The 24,475-nt window shown below is 39.0% G+C and overlaps 1 protein-coding gene across 6 annotated transcripts in view; it reads right to left on the bottom strand.

Moving 5' to 3' along the window:
- PSD3 (pleckstrin and Sec7 domain containing 3) overlaps nucleotides 1-24,475 on the bottom strand; it is a 567,622-nt gene that overhangs the window by 383,165 nt on the left and 159,982 nt on the right. The window contains exon 1 of one of the 6 annotated variants that reach the window (XM_060086130.1): nucleotides 9,474-9,516. The exons of the other annotated variants lie outside the window; for them this stretch is intronic. The gene's annotated coding sequence lies outside the window, so the exon portion shown is untranslated. Of the gene's footprint in view, nucleotides 1-9,473; nucleotides 9,517-24,475 lie in introns of those variants that run through there. 6 annotated transcript variants of the gene reach the window in all.

The raw sequence follows: 24,475 nt of genomic DNA, 5'->3' as shown, positions 1-24,475 counted from the left end.
AGAGGACACCTGTTGTTTTTGTTATTGCTTTTAAAGCACTGCCAGCTACCACCTTCCTATTCAGTGAAATGTTTGATGACTGTCTGAATATATACAATGAAATGACATGAAAGACTTGATTCCAAGGCATGTACAAAATGAGGTAACTTGGAAACATAAGTTAATGTATAGTATCCCACAGTGTGGAAAATCTGATAAATAATAATACATCTAAGAGTGTATTCAGTTTCATATTTCATTTTTGAAATAATTTGAAATATATTTTTTAAATTAAATTTGAATCAATATTGATGGAATCCAAGAAGCACTTCTCTGTGACTGTAGTATTGATAATACCTTCACAAGACAGAAGAGGATGTGGCTTGCTTGAAATCTGAGGAGGAAGCAACTTTTAAACCCTGATTTTGAAAAAGAAGACAGTAAAAAGCAATAAAGATTCCTCTTCCTGTGGCACACTGACATTTTAAGTTTTTCAATAAAGACTGTGATAGGACTTTTAAGATTCAGTTGTCTTTAATATATTCACAAAATTGTGTGACCATCACCGCAACCTAATTCAAGAACATTTTCATCACCTCCTACCACCACCAGAAAACCTATATCCAACCCATTAGCCACCATTCCTCAGCCCCTGGTAACTACCAACCTACCTTCTGTCTCTATGGATTCACGTGTTCTATTTCATATCAATAGAATCACACAATATATGGCATTTTTTGTCTTTTTTTCCACCTAGCACAATGCTTTCAAGGCTTATCCACACTGTACCATGTATCAGAACTTCTTTTCTTTTTATTGACAAATAATATTCCATTGTATGGATATACCAGTTTCTTTCCATTCGTCTGCTGTGGACATTTGTGTTATTTCCACATTTTAGCTATTATAAATAATGAACATTTGTGTACAAGTTTTTGTGCCTACATTTATTTTCAGTTCTCTTGGGTATATATCTATGAGTGGATTCTGGGTCACATGGTAACTCTCTCTGTTTAATGTTTGGAGAAACTGCCAGTTTTCCAAAGCAACTACACCATTTTACATTCCTACCAGCAAAGTCTGAGGGTGCTAGTCCTGCCCATATTTTTTATTATAGCTGTCTTAGTAGATGTGAAATGCTATCCCACTGTGGTTCTGATTTTGCTCAATATCATTAATCACTGTGGTAGTGATTAATGATATTGAGCATCTTGTCACATGCTTGTTGGCCATTTGTATGTCTTCTTCAGAGACATATCCATTCAAATTCTTTGCCCATTTTATAATTGGGTTACTTGTCTTTTTATTATTGAGTTGTAAGAGTCCTTTGTATATTCTGTTCAGAAGTTCCTTATCATATATATACTTTGCAAACATTTTCTCCCATTCTGTGGGTTGTCTCTTCCCTTAGTTGATGGTGTTTTTTTGAAGCACAATTTTTAAAAATTTTGGTAAAATCCAACTTATCTATTTTTTTATTTTGTTGCTTGTGTCTTTGGTGTCATATGCAACAAATTATTGTCTAATCCAAGGTCACAAACATTTATTCCTGTTTTTTTTAAGAGTTTTACAGTGTTAGCTATTACATGTAGACCTTTGATCCATTTTGAGTTAACTCTTGTATATGGGGTAAAGTGGAGCTCCAACATCATTCTGTTGCATGTGGATATCCACTGTCCCAGCACTACTGTTGAAAAGAATTATTATTTCCCCCACTGAACTGCATTAATACCTTCGTAGAAAATCAACTGGCCATAAACATAAAGGTTTATGCCTGTACTCTGAATTCTACTCCTTTGAGCTGGCAGCAAGTATACCACCACCTTGATTACTGTAGCTTTGCAGAAGTAACATCAGGAAGTGTGAGTCCTCCTACTTTGTCCTTCCTTTTCCAGGTTGTTTTGGCTACTCTGGGACCCTGGCATTTTCCATATGAATTTCAGGATCAGCTTGCCAGACAGCTGAAATGTTCATAGAGGCTGGGATGAATCTGTAGAGCGCTGCATCTTAACAATATTCCTATTAAGTCTTTTGATCCATGACTATAGGATGCCTTTCCATTTATTTATTTTTCTTTAATTTCTTTTAACATGTTTTTGTTTTAAATGTACAAGTTTTACATTACTTTTGTTAACCTTACTCCCCTAAGTATTTTCTTTTTGATACTATAATACGCATAAATTTTTTCATTTTCAGATTATTCACTGCTAGCATATATAGAAATACAACTGGTTGCTGAACTTACTATTTAGTTCTAATAGCTTTTTTGTGGATTCCTTAGGATTTCCTATATACAAGATCATGTTGTCTGCGAACAGAGATAGTTTTACTTTTTTTCTTTCTAATCTGGATGCCTTTTATTTCTTTTTCTTGCCTAACTTGCCTAACTGGCCAGACCCTCTAGTACAATGTTGACTGGAAGTGGTAAGGGATAGACATCCTTGTCTTGTTCTGGATCTTAAGAGAAAGCTTTCAGTCTTTTACCATTAAGTATGATGTTAGCTGTGGGTTTTTCACAAACGCCCTATATATCAGGATAAGGAAGATCCCTTCTACTCCCAGTTTGTCAAGTGTTTCTATCATGAAACGGTGCCAAGTTTTGTCAAATGTTTTTTCTCTGTCAGTTGAGATTTCCATGTGGGTTTTGTCTTTTAATCTAGTAACAGTGCATTACATTAACTGACTTTTAGATACTGAACCAACCTTGCATTCCTGGAATAAATGCCACTTGGTCATAGTGCATAATCCTTTTTTATAAGTTGCTAGATTCAGCTTTCTAGTATTTTTGCACCTATATTCATAAACAATATTGGTCTGTAGTTGTCTTGTGCTATCTCTGGTTTGGGTAGTAACGTGGGCTTAACAAAATGAACTGGGAAATATTCTATATTGGCATTTGTTTACACCTTTTTACACTTTTTAAAAAAACATTTTTCATATTTTATACTTTTTAGGCTTTTAACAGTTTTCTCTTCCTTAATAATTCAGGGGACTTTAATTTCCTCCGTAGTTTAAAAGCTATAAATTTATTGTTAAAAGGCAATGAAAGAAAAAAGTATACAATCCAAAAGCATGGGCTTTTTTCTTTAACTTAGTAAAACAGCTTAAAATTGTTAGAGAAGAACTTAGGTCACAGTGGGAAATATTTCCTATAGATGTTATAATGCTTTTATCTAAGTTAGAGTATGCCTTTACAAAAACATGAGGATCATAGAATATAAAACTGCAAAAGTCAAAGGAACCAAAGAATTAATTTGGCTACCTAACATAATTAACAAGAAAACAGGCTCAAAGGAATGATGTACTTGCCAACATGATAAAACAAATAAAAACCAGAGCTTATCTATTCTACCTCTACTAAGCTTTACATCCCTCCCCTGCCCTCCATCTTTACTGGTAGTGAGATACCCTAGTATGTGTCTTCGATCTTTTCCCTGAAATTTAAAAAATCTTCTGAAATGGTTAGCCAATGTCCAGCCTCATTTCCTACCTCATTGTATATACAGTAATCTTCCTAAAACAAAAACTTCTGTTGCTCTCAGTAGTTCTGCACTGCTTACAGAATAAAGTCTAAAGTTCAAACCCCTTCATCCAGGAGTTAGGAGCCATAATCGGGTCCCAATCTATCTTTCCCATCTACTCTCTCCTTCTGTCACTCAACTCCCTTTTCAAATGTGTTATACCATTGCTTCTCTAACTGACGGATGGAGCAGCACAGGAATACTCTAAAAAGGTTCTCTCTAATATATACCAGAAATTAAGTTAACACTCTGAGCTTTTTACTCCTTTGCCTATGCTCCATCACTTTCCTGCATATGACATACTTTTTCTTCTCACCTCTACATAATCAGATTACTTTCATCTTTCAAGATCTAATTCAAATCTCCTCTCCTTAATTAAGCCTTCCCTTAAGCACCAGCCCTTGCAAGAAGACACCTCCTTACTCATGTCAAGAGAATTTTATCTCTGTATTACATCTAGCACACACACATGAAATAAATTAACATTTTAGCTCATATTTTAAAGCCTCAAAAGGCTACAATTTTTAACCTATCATGAAGTGCTCTAAGAAAACTGTCCAAAGTAACCACTGAAGCCAAATGTATATTTAACATCACAACATACTACCATGAAACCCATTCAACAAAAGGAAGAAAAGTTAAACTTTATCATTTAAGAACCCACTTTGTTCTAACAGTTTAAATTGCCATCTATAAAACAACCACTAAAATAAACACTGGCACACTGGCCCAAAGAAAAGTGAACACAAAGAAATCAAGAAAAGGGACATCAAAGAAATCAAGTAATTTCTCCACCCCATGTCTAATACTTTTCATTAAGATGTACCGGCATTAACCGTGGGCAAATGCCTGTGATGTCTTGATACAACAACTTGGCATCTGGTCAAAGACAGAGAGATAAAGGGAGAGGGCAGAGAGCAACCCCATGTGGCAGGTAGCTTTACTATTCCAACCAGTTCTCCTGCTCTGAGTTTACTGTTCCAATAAGTACTAGTCTAATCAGTTTTATTTACTGTTTAACTAAATAAGGAGTGGCATCAACCAGGGGAAGTAAATGTTCTGAGAGGTAAATGAAATGATGCTCAGTAAGGTATTTTAGAAGAATTAAAAGTCAGAACTAGATTCCTGGTCTTTCTGTTTCTCAGGAGTAAATTCCTAAGGAAAACTAAGAGGCATCTGAATTGTCAAACTGTCATTTCTAATAGCATAATAAAGAACAAAAAAAATCTTCTAGTTGTAGGTTCTCGGTAGAAATAGCCTTAAATGTCATGTGGCTCTTGATCAGAGCAGTTGTCACAGAACTCAGCATAACATCAAATCTTTCCTTTCAAATAAGGCGCCCCTTTGTTAAATACATTGCAGTTTATTTTTGCTGTTTGCATTTCTTGTCACCACGTGAACTGTCTTTAACAACAAATAAAACTTCATAAAATATTAATCTTGACCTTATCTGGAATTTCTGATTTCTTCCTTATGTTGAAAAATTAGAGCTATTTAGGGTAGGGTGATTTAAAGAGAGACCAAATTCCTCTTTTACGTTAAGACTTTTTTCTGCTCCCTTTTAAAACAAGGCCATTGATACTTCCCATTGAATGACCATCATTTCCAAAATGCATTCAGCAAACATTTATTAATTACCTGCTACGTACTTAACCCGTGGGATTCAAAACTAAACATTGCTAGAGCATGAAAAGTCTAGTTAGCATGTGAAGAAAGCTCACACTGGCCACATTTGAAGGATGTATAGAGAGAAAGTACGAGCACAAACAGAACCAACCACAGGCGACAGCGCAGGCGCAGGTGAGGTGAGTGCCTGAGCCAGGACAAAGGCAAATGGAGAGAACCAAGGGGCCAAAGCCTACTCCCTCTCAGACCCCACACCCATTACCACCTCCTGCCTCGTGCCACCCGCCCTCTCTGTTTTTTGTCTGTTTTTATTTTTATTTTTTTAACATCTTTATTGGAGTGTAATTGCTGTACAACGCTGTGTTAGTTTCTGCTTTACAACAAAGTGAATCAGTTATACATATACATCTGTTCCCACATCTCTCCATGCTGCCCCAAGGGCCTTGCTCAGCCTGTGCCGGCTGCTGTGGGCTCTTAGGGCTCACTTGTTAAAGCTTTTCCTTTGCCTTCTGTCAGTCTACATCTATTACTAATGTAAGAATCCAGCTGAAAACTGAAACAGCTATTTCTCCTGTAGAAAGTCTTACTGAATTAGGGGACTTCCCTGGTGGCACCGTGGTTAAGAATCCGCCTGCCAGTGCAGGGGACACGGGTTCGCTCCCTGGTCCGGGAAGATCCCACATGCCACGGAGCAACTAAGCCTGCGTGCTGCAACTACTGAAGCCCACGAGCCTAGAGCCCATGCTCCGCAACAAGAGAAGCCACCACAATGAGAAGCCCACGCACCGCAAAGAAGAGTAGCCCCTGCTCACCGCAACTAGAGAGAGCCCCCACGCAGCAACCAAGACCCAACGCAGCCAAAGGAAAAAAAAGTCTTACTGAATTAGTCCTGCCCAAATCTGGTCTCATATCTGTGACAATGGGATTTGCTAAGTATTAAAAAAATAACTTTAGCACTTACCTAAATATAAACCACACACTAGTAGAATCTGAATTAATGAGTTTTTATAGCTTTGCTGCATTTATTTTTCCCCCTTAAAGAAATTAAAATGTAATGTAGAGTGTATAGGAGGGAAAGGATGGGGAGAGAGAAGAAGAGCTTTTTCACACTCATGTGAAATATATATACTTTGGGGGTGGGGTATCTATTTACATTCCCTTTTCTACCAGGAGTCATATCTGCTGCTTTGTGTATTTGGTCAGATTCCTAACAAATTATTTCCTCTTGTTTAGTAAAGATGCTTTTCCTGTGATGCACAAAACCCACTGATTATTTTTTAAAGACTTTTTCCTTTTGATTTAATATATTGAGAAAGAAATGGGATACTTTTGAAAGTTAACAAGACCAATTTCAGGAGTGCTTTGGGTTGTGTATTAAATAGCCATCCATTTCTGGAACACAGATACAGGACTGTAATAAAATGAAATGCAACAGAAAAAATTTCTTCTACATCAAACTAAAAAGCTACTGCACAGGAAAGGAAATCATCAAGAAAATGAAAAGGTAACCTACTGAATGGGAATAAATATTTGCAAATCATATATCTCATAAGGAGTTCATATCGAAAATATATAAAGAACTCACATAACTTAGTAACCAAATAAAAAATCTGATTTAAAAATGAGCAGGAAAAAAAATAAAATAAAAAATAAATTAAAATGAGCAGGAGATCGGAATGGACATTTTTCCAAAGAAGACATACAATGGCCAACAGCTACATGCAAAGATGCTCAACATCACTAATCCTCAGGGAAATGCACACAATAATCATGATTTGAACCAACTCCAGATAGCCTTGTGGTCCCAGTCTCCCCATGTTTTCCTGTCACAAATGATTCTTATTTGCCCTGGCTTAACCAAAACCTCTGCTTTTTATTATTCCTGATATAAATGAATAAAGATCACCTCAAAAAGCCAAAAAAATTAAACCACAATAAGATATCACCTCATACCTGTTAGGATGGCTATTATCAAAATGATAAGAAATAGGGCTTCCCTGGTGGCACAGTGGTTGAGAGTCCGCCTGCCAATGCAGGGGACACGGGTTCGTGCCCCAGTCTGGGAAGATCCCACGTGCCGCGGAGCGGCTGGGCCCGTGAGTCATGGCCACTGAGCCTGCGCGTCCGGAGCCTGTGCTCCGCAACGGGAGAGGCCACAACAGTGAGAGGCCGGCGCACCGCAAAAAAAAAGATAAGAAAGAAAACGTGTTGGTAAGGATGTGAAGAAAAGAGAACCCTAGTACACCGTTGATGGAACGTAAAGTACTGCAACCTCCAGCGTGTGGAGGTTCCTCAAAAAATTAAAAACAGAACTACCATATGATACAGCAATTCCACTTATGGGTATTTACCTGAAGAAAACAAAAACACTAATTAGAAAAGATATCTGCACCCCTATGTTCACTGCAGCATTATTTACAATAGCCAAGATATGGAAGCAACCTAAGTGCCCATCAATGGATAAACAGATAAAGAAACTGTGGTATATATATACTATATATAGTATATATAATGGGATATTATTCAGCCGTAAAAAAGAATGAAATCTTGCCATTTGCAACAATATGATTGGACCTTGAGGACATTATGCTAAATGAAATAAGTCAGAGGAAGACACATACTGAATGGTCTCACTTACATGTGGAATCTTAACAAAAACAAAAACAAAAACAAGCTCACATATACAGAGGAGAGACTGGAAGTTGTCAGAAGGATGAGGGGGGGAGTTGAAACGGGTAAAGTGGTTCAAAAGGTACACACTTCCAGCTATAAAATAATCGTGGGGATGTAATATACAGCACGGGGACCATAGTTAATAATATTGTCTTGCATATTTGAAAGTTGATAAGAGAATAGATTTAAAAGTCCTCATCACAAGAAAAAAAATTTTTGTAACTACGTATGGTGATGGACTTACTGTGGTGATCATTTCACAACATATACAATAATGAATCATTATATTGTACACCTGAAACCAATAATACTGTATGTTAATTATACCTCAAAAAAGAATTCTCAAAATCATGGAGAAACAAGCCTGCTCCAAAAGATGAGCTTCAGAAAAACCGTGGCCCTTCTAAGACCGACCCTGTTTGAGGCCCAGTAAATGAAATGGATTTCTTTCTACTCTGAGTAGCAAACTCCTTAAAAGAAAATGGCTGAAGGAATAATGAAGAAGAAGAAAAAAAAGAACTATTTGGCAAGTCTTCTGCAGACTTGGTCACAGCCTCACAGTAGAAATGTGAAGTAAAGAAGTTTATCATGAGGGATTCTGAGCAACTGGATATAGGTTTCCCAAAAGACTATGGGGGCCACGTCCATGAAACCACAATTACGAACCATACACACATTCCCTAGGAACTAGGCCCAGTCATTTTTAGGAAAAGATTCTTTGTTTGTTAAGTCTTATTTTGTGTTGTTGCCACTAGAATATAAATTCCAAAAGAAAATCACTTTGTCTGATTTCTTTACCATTATATCCCCAGAGCCTGGAATAACAGTACCGAGCAAAATGGATATATTTGTTGAATCAATGAATGAATGAAGAATGTCCTATAACCAACAGGATACCATTTAATAGAACCTCAAAAGAGAAACAAGAAAGAAGCCTCCCAAAACCCAAGCAAAATACTACATGTCAATGCCACCTAAGTTCTGTCCCCCTACTCCCAAGTACAGGCTGAATAGAATGCTGGAAACATAGTGGGGGGGGGGGGGGTCGTCCTTCCTAACAAGGAGCTTGCAATCCAGCAACTCTATCTGCATATATTTTCTCTTGCAGACAAAGTTTAAGCAGTGGTAAAGTTAAGTGGGGACAATCTTGGCCACAGTTCTAGAATTCACCATGATCCTACATGGGCTGTTACCATTAAACATAAATTTCTCAATTGTTTATCTTACTCTCTAAATGCTATGTTGCCCTATATGGTAGCCACAGCCACATATAACTACTTAAAAATTAATTAAAATTAAATAAAACTGAAAATCCAGTGCTCAATACCATATGTTGCTAGTGGCTATCATATTGCACCACAGAGATACAGAACATTGTTCAATGCTCACAGAGAAGTCTATTTGAAAGCACTGCCCTAGAACCTTCCTACTCAAACTGTGGCCAGGGACAGCAGCGTAGGTATCACCCAGGAGTCTGTTCAAAATGCAGACTCAAGTACCATCTCAGACCTTCCTAATCAGAATCTGTATTTCTAAAAAGAACCCCAGGTAATCTGTATACACTTTAAAATATGGAAGTACTTCTCCAGAGAACTACAACAATATCTAGAAGTTGCTCTGACTACATTTAAATGGTTAATTTTTATTCTGAAAGATAATCTTAAGAGTTCCTACCTCCTAACTGAAAGGTCCAAGTGTTCAATCAAGTAAACAACAAGTAAAGAAAACATGCAGCCTCTCCTTCCAATCAAGAGAAAGCCTTGTGCATTCTGGTCTGGGACTGCCATCCAGCTGATCCAGGATCCTTTCAGCAGAGGAAGAGAACCACCTCGACTGTGATGGGACCTGTCTTTAGTATATGGCTCACAGTGAATTTCTCTCACGGTGAGTGGTCAATGACTCTACCTTTATGCAAAAGACCATGAAGTCCTAAAAAAAAAAAAAAAAAAACTACAAATGTAAAACTGAGCATTAGTAAATGCCTGTACATTAACATCTGTACATAGCCTTAAAGAAATTACATTGTAGCTTAAAAGAAAGAAGCTGAGGGAAAGGTAAGGTTTTTCTGTTTTTAAACACTGGGAGATTTTCCCAGACTTTCAAGGTTCATGTCATTGGATATATCACTCATAAAATAAAAATGCACAGGCAAATTCACTCTCGTGTGGCACTCTCAAGACAGCCCTATTTTTATAAGTACAGTGGAGCACATTTTCAAGCCTTTATAAATCATGGCTAACCCAGCCACCAGAAGTCGGTTTCTCTCCTTCCCTTGTAGGTTGTTCATAAATGCAGTAATGTCCTTGGTGCTCTGTGCTCTAATGAATATCAGGTACCAAACATATTAAAACTTATATAATCAGTTAGTGTGATAAAAGAACTATAAATACTTAAGTTATTTCAACACTGGAAAACTTACAGAAACAACCTTAAAGACACACTGCCCCTGACCTGTCAGGAAGGAATTCAATCCCATGGACAGAAGGGCGCCTGATTGTCCCCTTTAGTCTGAAATTTCATAAATCAATAAAAAACATTGGACAGATACACCAGAAATACACCTACACGTGGAACAACTCCTACAGAACACCTACTGTATGCTGGCAGAAGACCTCAGACCTCCCAAAAGGCAAGAAACTCCCCACGTACCTGGGTAGGGCAAAGTGGAGAGATTCCCGCACAGAGGTTCGGTGCCAACCGGCACTCACCAGCCCGAGAGACTTGTCTGCTCGCCCGCCGGGACGGGCGGCACTGGGAGCTGAGGCTCGGGCTTCAGTCGGAGCGCAGGGAGAGGACTGGGGCTGGCGGCGTGAACACAGCCTGAAGGGACTAATGCGCCACAGCTAGCCGGGAGGGAGTCGGGGGAAAAAGTTTGGACCTGCCGAAGAGGCAAGAGACTTTCTCTTCCCTCTTTGTTTCCTGGTGCGCGAGGAGAGGGGATTAAGAGCACTGCTTAAAGGAGCTCCAGAAACGGGCGCGAGTCGCGGCTGAAAGCGCGGACCCCAGAGACGGGCGTGGGACGCTGGGGCTGCTGCTGCTGCCGCCGCCAAGAGGCCTGTGTGTGAGCGCAGGTCACTGTCCACACCGCCCTTCCGGGGAGCCTGTGAAGCCCGTCACTGCCGGGGTCCCGGGATCCAGGGGCGGCTTCCCTGGGAGAGCGCACGGCACGCCTCGGGCTGGTGCAACATCACTCCGGCCTCTGCCGCTGCAGGCTCCACCCGCACTCCGTGCCCCTCACTGCCCCCCGGCCTGAGTGAGCCAGAGTCCCCGAAGCGGCTGCTCCGTTAACCCTGTCCTGTCTGAGCAAAGAACAGACGCCCTCCAGCGACCTACACGCAGAGGCGGGGCCAAATCCAAAGCTGAGACCCAGGAGCTGTGAGAACAAAGAAGAGAAAGGGAAACCTCTCCCAGCAGCCTCAGAAGCAGCGGATTAAAGCTCCACAATCAACTAGATGTACCCTGCATCTGTGGAATACATGAATAGACAATGAATCATCCCAAATTAAGGAGCCAGGAGTCACTGCTGTGCCTCTGAGGTGGGAGAGCCAACTTCAGGACACTGGTCCACAAGAGACCTCCCAGCTCCACATAATATCAAACGGCGAAAATCTTCCAGAGATCTCCATCTCAACACCAGCACCCAGCTTCACTCAACGACCAGCAAGCTACAGTGCTGGACACCCTATGCCAAACAACTAGCAAGACAGGAACACAACGCCACCCATTAGCAGAGAGGCTGCCTAAAATCATAAAAAGTCCACAGACACCCCAAAACACACCACCAGACGTGGACCTGCCCACCAGAAAGACAAGATCCAGCCTCATCCACCAGAACACAGGCACTAGTCCCCTCCACCAGGAAGCCTACACAACCCACTGAACCAACCTTACACTGGGGACAGACACCAAAAACAACGGGAACTACGAACCTGCAGCCTGCAAAAAGGAGACCCCAAACACAGTAGGATAAGCAAAGTGAGAAGACAGAAAAACACACAGCAGAAGGAGCAAGATAAAAACCCAACAGACCTAAAAAATGAAGAGGAAATAGGCAGTCTACCTGAAAAAGAATTCAGAATAATGATAGTAAAGATGATCCAAGATTCTATTTCCAAGGTCCAAAATCTTGGAAATAGAATAGACAAAACGCAAGAAACAGTTAACAAGGACCTAGAAGAACTAAAGATGAATCAAGCATCGATTAAAAACACAATAAACGAAATAAAAAATACTCTAGATGGGATCAATAGCAGAATAACTGAGGCAGAAGAACGGATAAGTGAGGTGGAAGATAAAATAGTGGAAATAACTGCTGCAGAGCAAAATAAAGAAAAAAGAATGAAAAGAACAGAGGACAGTCTCAGAGACCTCTGGGACAACATTAAACACACCAACATTCGAATTATAGGGGTTCGAGAAGAAGAAGAGAAAAAGAAAGGGACTGAGAAAATATTTGGAGAGATTATAGTTGAAAACTTCCCTAATATAGGAAAGGAAATAGTTAATCAAGTCCAGGAGACACAGAGAGTCCCATACAGAATAAATCCAAGGAGAAATATGCCAAGACACATACTAATCAAACTGTCAAAAATTAAACACAAAGAAATCATATTAAAAGCAGCAAGGGAAAAACAACAAATAACACACAAGGGAATCCCCATCAGGTTAACAGCTGATCTCTCAGCAGAAACTCTACAAGCCAGAAGGGAGTGGCAGGACATAATTAAAGTGATGAAGGAGAAAAACCTGCAACCAAGACTACTCTACCCAGCAAGGATCTCATTCAGATTTGATGGAGAAATTAAAACCTATACAGACAAGCAAAAGCTGAGAGAGTTCAGCACCACCAAACCAGCTTTACAACAAATGCTAAAGGAACTTCTCTAGGCAAGAAACGCAACAGAAGGAAAATACCTACAATAACGAACCCAAAACAATTAAGGAAATGGGAATAGGAACATACATATCAATAATTACCTTAAATGTAAATGGACTAAATGCTCCCACCAAAAGATACAGATTGGCTGAACGGATACAAAAACAAGACCCATATATATGCTGTCTACAAGAGACCCACTTCAGACCTAGAGACACATACAGACTGAAAGTAAGGGGATGGAAAAAGATATTCCATGCAAATGGAAACCAAAAGAAAGCTGGAGTAGCAATTCTTATATCAGACAAAATAGACTTTAAAATAAAGACTACTAGAAGAGACAAAGAAGGACACTACATAATGATCAAGGGATCAATCCAAGAAGAAGATATAACAATTGTAAATATTTATGCACCCAACATAGGAGCACCTCAATACATAAGGGAAATATTAACAGCCATAAAAGGAGAAATCGACAGTAACACAATCATAGTAGGGGACTTTAACACCCCACTTTCACCAATGGACAGATCATCCAAAATGAAAATAAGGAAACACAAGCTTTAAATGATACATTAAACAAGATGGACTTAATTGATATTTATAGGACATTCCATCCTAAAACAACAGAATACACATTTTTCTCAAGTGCTCATGGAACATTCTCCAGGATAGATCATATCTTGGGTCACAAATCAAGCCTTGGTAAATTTAAGAAAATTGAAATTGTATCAAGTATCTTTTCAGACCACAATGCTATGAGACTAGACATCAATTACAGGAAAAGATCTGTAAAAAATACAAACACATGGAGGCTAAACAATACACTACTCAATAACGAAGTGATCACTGAAGAAATCAAAGAGGAAATAAAAAAATACCTAGAAACAAATGACAATGGAAACACGACGACCCAAAACCTATGGGACGCAGCAAAAGCAGTTCTAAGGGGGAACTTTATAGCAATACAATCCCACCTTAAGAAACAGGAAACATCTCCAGTAAACAACTTGACCCTTCACCTAAAGCAATTAGTGAAAGAAGAACAAAAAGTCCCCAAAGCTAGCAGAAGGAAAGAAATCATAAAGATCAGATCAGAAATAAATGAAAAAGAAATGAAGGAAACGATAGCAAAGATCAATAAAACTAAAAGCTGGTTCTTTGAGAAGATAAACAAAATAGACAAATCATTAGCCAGACTCATCAAGAAAAAAAGGGAGAAGACTCAAATCAATAGAATTAGAAATGAAAAAGGAGAAGTAACAACTGACACTGCAGAAATACAAAAGATCATGAGAGATTACTACAAGCAACTCTATGCCAATAAAATGGACAACCTGGAAGAAATGGACAAATTCTTAGAAATGCACAACCTGCCAAGACTGAATCAGGAAGAAATAGAAAATATGAACAGACCAATCACAAGGACTGAAATTGAAACTGTGATTAAAAATCTTCCAACAAACAAAAGCCCAGGACCAGATGGCTTCACAGGCGAATTCTATCAAACATTTAGAGAAGAGCTAACACCCATCCTTCTCAAACTCTTCCAAAATATAGCAGAGGGAGGAACACTCCCAAACTCATTCTACGAGGCCACCATCACCTTGACACCAAAACCAGACAAGGATGTCACAAAGAAAGAAAACTACAGATCAATATCACTGATGAACAGAGATGCAAAAATCCTCAACAAAATACTAGCAAACAGAATCCAACAGCACATTAAAAGGATCATACACCATGATCAAGTGGGGTTTATTCCAGGAATGCAAGGATTCTTCAATATATGCAAATCAATCAATGTGGGACACCATATTAACAAATTGAAGAAGAAAAACCATATGATCATCTCAATAGATGCAGAGAAAGCTTTCGACAAAATTCAACACCCATTTATGATAAAAACCCTGCAGAAAGTAGGCATAGAGGGAACTTTCCTCAACATAATAAAGGCCATATATGACAAACCCACAGCCAACATTGTCCTCAATGGTGAAAAACTGAAACCATTTCCACTAAGATCAGGAACAAGACAAGGCTGCCCACTCTCACCACTCTTATTCAACTTAGTTTTGGAAGTTTTAGCCACAGGAATCAGAGAAGAAAAGGAAATAAAAGGAATCCAAATCGGAAAAGAAGAAGTAAAGCTGTCACTGTTTGCAGATGACATGATACTATACACAGAGAATCCTAAAGATGCTACCAGAAAACTACTAGAGCTAATCAATGAATTTGGTAAAGTAGCAGGATACAAAATTAATGCACAGAAATTTCTGGCATTCCTGTACACTAATGATGAAAAATCTGAAAGTGAAATCAAGAAAACACTCCCATTTACCATTGCAACAAAAAGAATAAAATATCTAGGAATAAACCTACCTAAGGAGACAAAAGACCTGTATGCAGAAAATTATAAGACACTGATGAAAGAAATTAAAGATGATACAAATAGATGGAGAGATATACTATGCTCCTGGATTAGAAGAATCAATATTGTGAAAATGACTCTACTACCCAAAGCAATCTACAGATTCAATGCAATCCCTATCAAACTACCACTGGCATTTTTCACAGAACTAGAACAAAAAATTTCAAAATTTGTTTGGAAAAACAAAAGACCCCGAATAGCCAAAGCAATCTTGAGAACAAAAAACGGAGCTGGAGGAATCAGGCTCCCTGACTTCAGACTATACTACAAAGCTACAGTAATCAAGACAGTGTGGTACTGGCACCAAAACAGAAAGATAGATCAATGGAACAGGATAGAAAGCCCAGAGATAAACCCAATCACATATGGTCAACTTATCTTTGATAAAGGAGGCAGGAATGTACAGTGGAGAAAGGACAGTTTCTTCAATAAGTGGTGCTGGGAAAACTGGACAGGGACATGTAAAAGTATGAGATTAGATCATTCCCTAACACCATACACAAAAATAAGCTCAAAATGGATTAAAGACTTAAATGTAAGGCCAGGAACTATCAAACTCTTAGAGGAAAACATAGGCAGAACACTCTATGACATAAATCACAGCAAGATCCTTTTGGACCCACCTCCTAGAAAAATGGAAATAAAGACAAAAATAAACACATGGGACCTAATGAAACTTAAAAGCTTTTGCACAGCAAAGGAAACCATAAACAAGACCAAAAGACAACCCTCAGAATGGGAGAAAATATTTGCAAATGAAGCAACTGACAAAGGATTAATCTCCAAAATTTATAAGCAGCTCATGCAGCTCAATAGCAAAAAAACAAACAACCCAATCCAAAAATGGGCAGAAGACTTAAATAGGCATTTCTCCAAAGAAGATATACAGACTGCCAACAAACACATGAAAGAATGCTCAACATCATTAATCATTAGAGAAATGCAAATCAAAACTACAATGAGATATCATCTCACACCAGTCAGAATGGCCATCATCAAGAAATCTAGAAACAATAAATGCTGGCGAGGGTGTGGAGAAAAGGGAACACTCTTGCACTGCTGGTGGGAATGTGACTTGGTACAGCCACTATGGAGAACAGTATGGAGGTTCCTTAAAAAACTACAAATAGAACTACCATAGGACCCAGCAATCCCACTACTAGGCATATACCCTGAGAAAACCATAATTCAAAAAGAGACATGTACCAAAATGTTCATTGCAGCTCTATTCACAATAGCCCGGAGATGGAAACAACCTAAGTGTCCATCATCGGATGAATGGATAAAGAAGATGTGGCACATATATACAATGGACTGTTACTCAGCCATAAAAAGAAACGAAACTGGGCTATTTGTAATGAGGTGGATAGACCTAGAGTCTGTCATACAGAGTGAAGTAACTCAGAAAGAGAAAGACAAATACCGTATGCTAACACATATATATGGAATTTAAGAAAAAAAAATGTCATGAAGAACCTAGGGGTAAAACAGGAATAAAGACACAGACCTACTTAAGAATGGACTTGAGGATGTGGGGAGGGGGAAGGGTAAGCTGTGACAAAGCGAAAGAGAAGCATGGACATATATACACTACCAAACGTAAGGTAGATAGCTAGTGGGAAGCAGCCGCATAGCACAGGGAGATCAGCTAGGTGCTTTGTGACCGCCTGGAGGGGTGGGATAGGGAGAGTGGGAGGGAGGGAGATGCAAGAGGGAAGGGATGGGGGAACAGATGTATATGTATGACTGATTCACTTTGCTATAAAGTAGAAACTAATAAAATAAATAAATAAATAAAAATAAAAAACATTGAAGACAAAGGTCCAATTTACAAAGCAACATAAAAAGTAAGCCTTGCAGAGTAAAAAATCTCAAATGCATTTTATCTATAAGTAATCATAACCCTTAACTGTGAATAACAATGATCAATGTTTCTAAGTCTAACAATCAATAAACCCCTCCAGTATCACAGTGATGCATGCATGGTTTCGATTTGCAGTTCAGTAGAAAAAGTTTTATTTAAAAAAAGAAACAAACAGGAGAATAATCCATTTTTACTAAGCAATAGAAAATATATTTAGTATGATAAAGGTGATACAAAATGAGTATGAGTAATGATAATTTGCTAAATGAGTAATCTAAGTACATTATATTTTGGTACACACTCTTCACTCTAATAAAAGTCCCACTTTGGAGACAGCTACAGTATGTAGTTGAGGATGCTGGCTACTACCTGGTCACTAATAACTCTCTAAAAGCACAGATATTTAAGGTATTTATATGCTACGAAACCCAGGGAAAGGTCTGCAACCACTACACAAGCTATTAGCATGTGCACACGAGTAGAGACAGTTCTATTAATTGGACACTCTTTCCCCAAGTGATTAATAGTTACAGCTGTGCTCATCACAAACTAAATTTCACATACTAATGATTCAGAACCCAATTTTTCTCCTTCAATTCTAGTCCCTGGGGAAATGAGACTAGCTTTCCATTCCAGTCAACTGCAGAGGAGGCTGGGAGCAGCAGCACACAACACATGGAAGGTAAGACAAGTGCGCCAAGGAGCAGCCCAGCAACCTTAATCCAGGTCTCTGCCGGCGTGCAGAGACCTGGCACTCGTCACGGAGTAGAAATTCTAAGCTGCAAGAGCTGAATTTAGACCTATCTTTAAAATCATTGTTTTTAAAAGCTGGTTTCCTTTTCTCAATCAGTAGGATTCTCCACTTTGACCTATCATCCACTCTCAGTTGCTTCTTCTTATATCCACACTTTATGCTTCTCCTTCCGGTCTCAGCGCTTCTGATCATCATTGCTCCTCTGATTTCATCCATTCTATCCTTTTCCTACTTCTTCCTGTTAGGAATCCACACTTTTAAAAACCCAATTTTATGTTTTAATTTTTTCCAGCTTTATTGAGATGTAATCGATATATAACACTGTGTAGGTTCAGAGTATACAACGTGTTGATTGGATAAACTTACAGATTGAAAAATGATCACCACTATAGCTTTAGCTAACACCTCCGCCACATCACACAATTACTTCTTTTTTATGGTGAAAACATTTAAGATCTACTCTCTTAGCAGCTTCAAAGTACATCATACAATATTATTAACTATAACCACGATGCTTTACATCGGAGCCCCAGAGCTTATTCATCTTGTAACTGTAAGTTTGTACCCTTGACCAGCATCTCCCCATATCCCCCACCCTGACAGCCCCTGGTCACCACCACTTTACTCTCTGAAAACCCAATTTTTAAATTTCTCTGATCTTCACTGATTTTTTCTGTTTTCACTTTATTTTTAAAAGCAAAAGTTTAAGCTTTTAAAGAACTCCACAGTCTTGTTTGTAGCAGGCTCTCTTCTGCTAAAGTTAACACAGATGTGGTGGTATTAATATAAATTCTTATTTAAGATATTTTATTAAATATTTTAATATTTTTAAATTGAAATATTAAAGAAATTTAATACTCAAGTTGAAATTCAAAATACTATACAATTCTTTTTTTAAAAAATCACAAATGCCAAGCGCCTGGAGTGCTTAGCAGTGATGATCCACTACAGCTGTGGACTTCCCTAAACCACTGTGTGCCAAGACAGATGTCAAGTACAGTGGAAAACAGCTCCACTCAGCCTCCAGCCTGTCACAAGCCTCAGCTGATCCATATTCGCATTCAGTAGTTTTCATGCTCAATAAGAGGCCCACAGTTTTGCTAAGGATTCAGGCTGCAAACTGACATGAGCAATAATTTCAAGCATCTCTGAAAATGCAAATTTCACCGAAGTCAAGTTCCCTGGTGAGAGAGAAATAAATCTGGAACTACTCTAAAAGTGACACTTTCAACAGGTAAGAAAAACACACCCCCATGTGTAAACTGAGGAAAAATAAACCTCCAGCAGAGACCACCTCAGCCTCAGGGGCAGTGCTCACAGAGCGGCTGTGGTGCTGCCTGGGGCTAGCCACGCTCTCCTCCAGAGACTCCGGCAGAGCAGGGGGAAAGCAGTCTGAGCTCTTTAAGAGAAACTCCTCCCCATTCCCATCCAGTGCCACAATATGATGGCTTTCTAAAACTACAGGGGTAGCTGGTTTCCTCTTTCTTTCTATATAATACATCAGAAACAGGGAGAAACAGGATGATAGAATTCTGTGTTCCCAGGAAAGCCGTTTGAACAACAACAAAAAACAATGAAAGGAAATAAAATTACAGGTAAGAATAATATTCTGTTTTCTATTTAAAAATAAAAATTTTGAAGAATCCAATGTCAGATGCTAAAATAAACATTCCACGTTAAAGCCAGGGGAGGTTCTGGGCAACAGCACTCGGAGGGCAGGTGGTGTCTTTCTGGTGGCTGGGGAATTAAAGAACGGCTGGCGTGGACACCCCGGATAAATGCAGTATGTGCTTCTCTAGTCAGGATTCAGCAAAACCTCATCCAGCCCCAGCAGTCTTCTACTGGGATGGTCAAAAGACAAGACTAGTAAGCAAAAGCAGTCAATAATACAGACGGATCATTTTACAGCAGCATTTTACAAAAGATAGATATATAAAAATATATTTGCCTGCATAGACCTACAAATAGAGGTTACTCACAGAGATTACTGTAGCTCCAGCAGTTACCCATTGATCATAGAAAATGCCCAGTTCATCAGCTTAACGCTTGAGAAAAGTTAGCTAGAAAAGAAGCTGGCTAATTCAAAATCTGCCGTTCTAGTAACTGGAAGCAAATGAGTTTCAGATTTCCTGGCAGCCCCTGTGGCCCTGCAATGCACAGGGTGATGTCCACGGAAGCGCTCTGAGCACCAGGAGCCCGGCTGAGCGAGCTGCCGCCTCTCCCTGTGTCACAAAGGCACAGCAGCCTGCCCTCACGCTCCCGTCTGCCTCTGCGCTCTCCACCTTGGTAGCTTACCGAAAACAACCACCGTAGGGCCTTTCTATATTTGTGAAAACTACTTCCAAGGAGATAATGGAGATGACGGGAGTGAGCTTTAATGTAACCATTTTCCCAGTGCAGCAGCAGGAACCCCAGCAAAGCCTCGGAGAGGACTGTACCACCCCGGGTGACATCAGAGGTGGGGCTGTCATCTCAGAATTATGCAGCATTTTCTCTGATGCAAGAAGGACACATGTGAAAGGAGATGGATGGGCTCCCTTTTAAAGGATTTAATTCTTGTGTTATTTAAACAGAAAAGGCAAACGCAAATATAATGTTGAACAACTGCTTTGGGAGGATCTCAATCCTGCTTTCCCGGTCCTCATCTCACGGCTAAATGACGCTGCCAACTAAAGTCATTTTACTGACGACTGCATTACCATTCCTGCAATTAAATTCTTATTTAATGGGTAGTTGATATTACTTGGAAAATGTGACATGAAAAAATTCGAAGACATTAACATTTAGTTTTAAATATGATGACATAAACTTTTACATCACTAATGGTACCTCAGATGTATGCAATACCTTTCTACACAATCTCAATAAAAATACTAAATGTAAAAACTAATAGTTTTGTAGATGAGAAATGTGAAGTGAAAAATAGCACGAGATGAAGAGCATAATGTAATATTGGTCCTTAGTCTTAGTAATGGAGGTTAATACAAACATTGAAAATATCTCATCTTCTATAACCTTAATCTTCCAACCAGTATAAAAAGCAAAAGCCTGGGCTTCCCTGGTGGCGCAGTGCTTGAGAATCTGCCTGCCAATGCAGGGGACACGGGTTCGAGCCCTGGTCTGGGAAGATCCCACATGCCGCGGAGCAACTAGGCCCGTGAGCCACAATTACTGAGCCTGCGCGTCTGGAGCCTGTGCTCTGCAACAAGAGAGGCCGTGATAGTGAGAGGCCCCGCGCACTGCAATGAAGAGTGGCCCCCACTTGCCACAACTAGAGAAAGCCCTCGCATAGAAATGAAGACCCAACACAGCCATAAATAATAAATAAATAAATAAATAAATAAATAAAGCAAAAGCCAATACAAAGCAATTGATGATTATTTTTATTCATTCCATATGCATTTACTGAGTACCTAATAGGTGTGAGATAATGTGCTGAGTTTAATTTGGAGTATACATTTCTCATAAATAATACAGCCAGAATAGAAAATATTTATAACATGCTTACTATGTGCCAGGCACCACACTAAGCAGCTTTATTGTATTAACTTATCTATTCCTACCAGCAGCCCTGTGGGATAGCTACCGTAATTAACCCATTTTACAGATAAAACTACTGAAACACAAGAAGTATCTGACTTGCATGAGTTCACATGGCTAAAACTGGCACAGGTAGGATTCAAATACAGGCACTAAGGCTGCAAAGTCCACCGTCTCAGTCCATAAAGTTACACTGGCTCCTGGGGGCTTCCTTGTCAAGTAAAACAATTCCAAAGGAAGAATATAATTTTCAGAATTTGGAACCACAGCAAGTCAAAAATAGCAAGAAGATTCGCCCAAATATAAGAGGATAAAGGCAGAGAGTACACCGAGAGAAAGCATACGAAGATAGTGAAAATGACACCCAGGAGAGGAATGTCAGTGCTGACTGCTCCAGTGACCTTGGGCCAATGGCTTTAAATCTTTCGGCTTTAGTTTCCTTACTTCTGAGCTACAGATTTTTAAGTTATAAAAGCACAGTTAAAGCACACCATGTAGACCTGCAGTCTGGGTTCCATCACTTTCCAATTATGTCCCTCAAGCAAGATTTAACCTCTGAAGGGCTCAATTTTCTCATCCAACAAAAATGAGGAAAACAATGAGGTTGTTCTGAGAATTAAATTAACTATTCATATAAATATATAAAGCACTCAAACTAGCAACTAGGATACAATAAAAGCTCAAGGTTATTATTATTGTTACTATAATCATCATTACTTTTAGCATTATTACTGCATTTTTAAACTACAACTGCCAGCTTCCTCCCTTTTCAAAAACTTCTCCAAGAAGAGCTGCGATTTTTCCAGAGTTGGTAGGAAAAGCAGAAAGGACAACCTTTGCTGGTGTCATACAAACATTAACCAACCCATGAATCACCAACTCCCTGTGAGACATAAGCTGAAGTTGCTGGGTGAGCTTTCCAAGAAAGCTCCTTACAAGGGGAAGAAACTCAAATACATGAATGAGGGTGCTGCATAAAGCTACTGTGATTATAAAAAGGCTACATAACTAAGATGATCCCCTTAAATGTGTCTACCAGTGACTGTGAGGAAATGAAACTGTCTCAACCACACAACCGTCTCATTTCCAAATGTCTAGCATTTCACATTAGGCTTTAATTAACAATATCTCTGACTGACATCCTAAAACTCACCATTTTAAAAAGCTTGAAAATAAATTTGTTACATATTCTCTAGTCTCTCATGTACACTATCTCTAAAAAATACACGTACGGAAACAGCACCTGAGTCTACGACTGGGTTGGCAGTGACATCCTGAAGTCTTTGACTGTCTGGTTTTGTTTTGTTTCTGAAATGTAATCTAATAAAGCTGCCATTATCCTTGAAAGACAGATAATATCAATAATATTCAGATGAGAGAACCATTAAAAAATTTACCAACCAATATTCTGTTTATATCTCTTCTGTAAAAGATAATTTGTTTTCCTAGAAATATCACTGACAGATTGTACCAATCAAAAAAGCTAGATTTATAAAATGTACTTTTTCATTAAAATTTAAGATCTTTTAAACAAAAGTATACAGCAGCCAACTGCAACCAATGTTTTTTAATGAAGAAAGTATGAAATTTAAATTATGAAGTATCTTTAGTGTTAACATAAAGTTTGCATTGACTGTATCTTCTTATTTTCTGTGTTGATGCTCTGGCATTTGGGGCCTTGATCTTGGAGAGGCAGCCCCTCCCAGGGCTAGCTATTTCCTGAAGAAAGCAAAGAACTCCCCTGGGAGTACACTTCTGATGCACCAATCAACCAATCCAGAGCCACACCCCATGCATCTCCTTCCTCAACCTCTCCCACCTAAGCCAATATTCCCCGGCTCTAAATCACCCAAGGGTCTGGCATGGGACAACTAGGAACTACCCCTAAACTTTAACCCTTGAAATTATTCAAACTATCCAATCCTAAGCTTATGCAGGTATCTACCCTGCCTTACCCATTCCTTCCAGCAAAAACCCCATTAAAGGCTGGGCTGTGCTCTTCCCCACCCCCTTCCATCCCCATGTGGCCCTGCAGGTGTTTCTAGAGATCTGTGAGCACGAACTTCTTTCTTCATGACAATTATTCCCGTGTCTGTGTGACTTACCATACCTGATTAAAACAAATCCTAAAAACAAATCTTGTAAGAAAGTTTTAAGAGAAATGAATAATTAATTATTCTTGAATAACAAAATTTCAAATCAGTAATGTATTTCTAGACTTTACTGTCACTAGCACTGACAAGCTGTAGGTAATAAATTGCTATTTGATATAATGTGTTACTTCTCAAAAATTTCCAACAAAGTAATACAAACAGGCAAGCAAACTACTGTTATCCAACTTAGTATAAGATTTTAGAATTAAAAATATTTTACAAATAAAGACTGTACAATGCCAATTTTATCACAACATATATTTTATTATTTGCCTTTATTAATTACTAAATCCATGAGGAGACAAGATTATCAGAAGAACTGGTAACAACAGTTCCTTATTTGAAATAACTTTGTTTTATTGAGCAAATTTCAACAAATAAGAAGCCAGTTTTCCTATCTCAAGTTATTTATTTTTTAATTCTGGTTCTTAGATGTTAAAAAACATACTCAGTGCCAATTTCAGGATTATAAAAATTTAGTTTTTACATATTAGTCTACTGTCTCTATTATAAGGTACATCTGAATGTTTAAGATTAACATAGAAAACAGAATCCAGGAAGACATAACATGAAAATAAATCCCAGTGAGCAGGGAGGACAGGTGTGCACACCAAGACTAGAAATAATGACAGTTATGCCAGAGCTTTATACTCTGAACATCGTTTTAAAAAAAAACAAAAATTCACTTGTAACTTATAAGAAATATATACACAGCCCTCCCAGTAAGCTTGTAGGGAAACATACCTTATAAAAAGTGTGATGTCTGAAACCTCCTGTTCCGTAAAGATATAATTAAAAATCACCTACAAACTCTCCAACTCTCCCAGGACTGCTTGGCAGGACGACCACAGTCGCTGGACCTGAGAGTCTGCATTGCTGAGGAGAGGGTGAGCCCTCTCAGAGTGCGGATCAGTGCACCTTCTCTGCGCTACAAACTGTGTGGGGAGGGGGGCGGTGGAGACCTGGAGGAGGAGAGACTGGGCAAGACGCTATTTACCTACCAGGCCCCCCCGGCACCCTCCAAGTCACTCCCCACTGTGTTCCTGCTCCCCCACCAG

This window comes from Mesoplodon densirostris, chromosome 20, assembly GCF_025265405.1.
Source record: "Mesoplodon densirostris isolate mMesDen1 chromosome 20, mMesDen1 primary haplotype, whole genome shotgun sequence".
Lineage (NCBI taxonomy): Eukaryota > Metazoa > Chordata > Mammalia > Artiodactyla > Ziphiidae > Mesoplodon > Mesoplodon densirostris.
The sequence above is the reverse complement of the archived record's forward strand: the minus strand, read 5'-3'. Positions and strand labels throughout refer to the sequence as shown.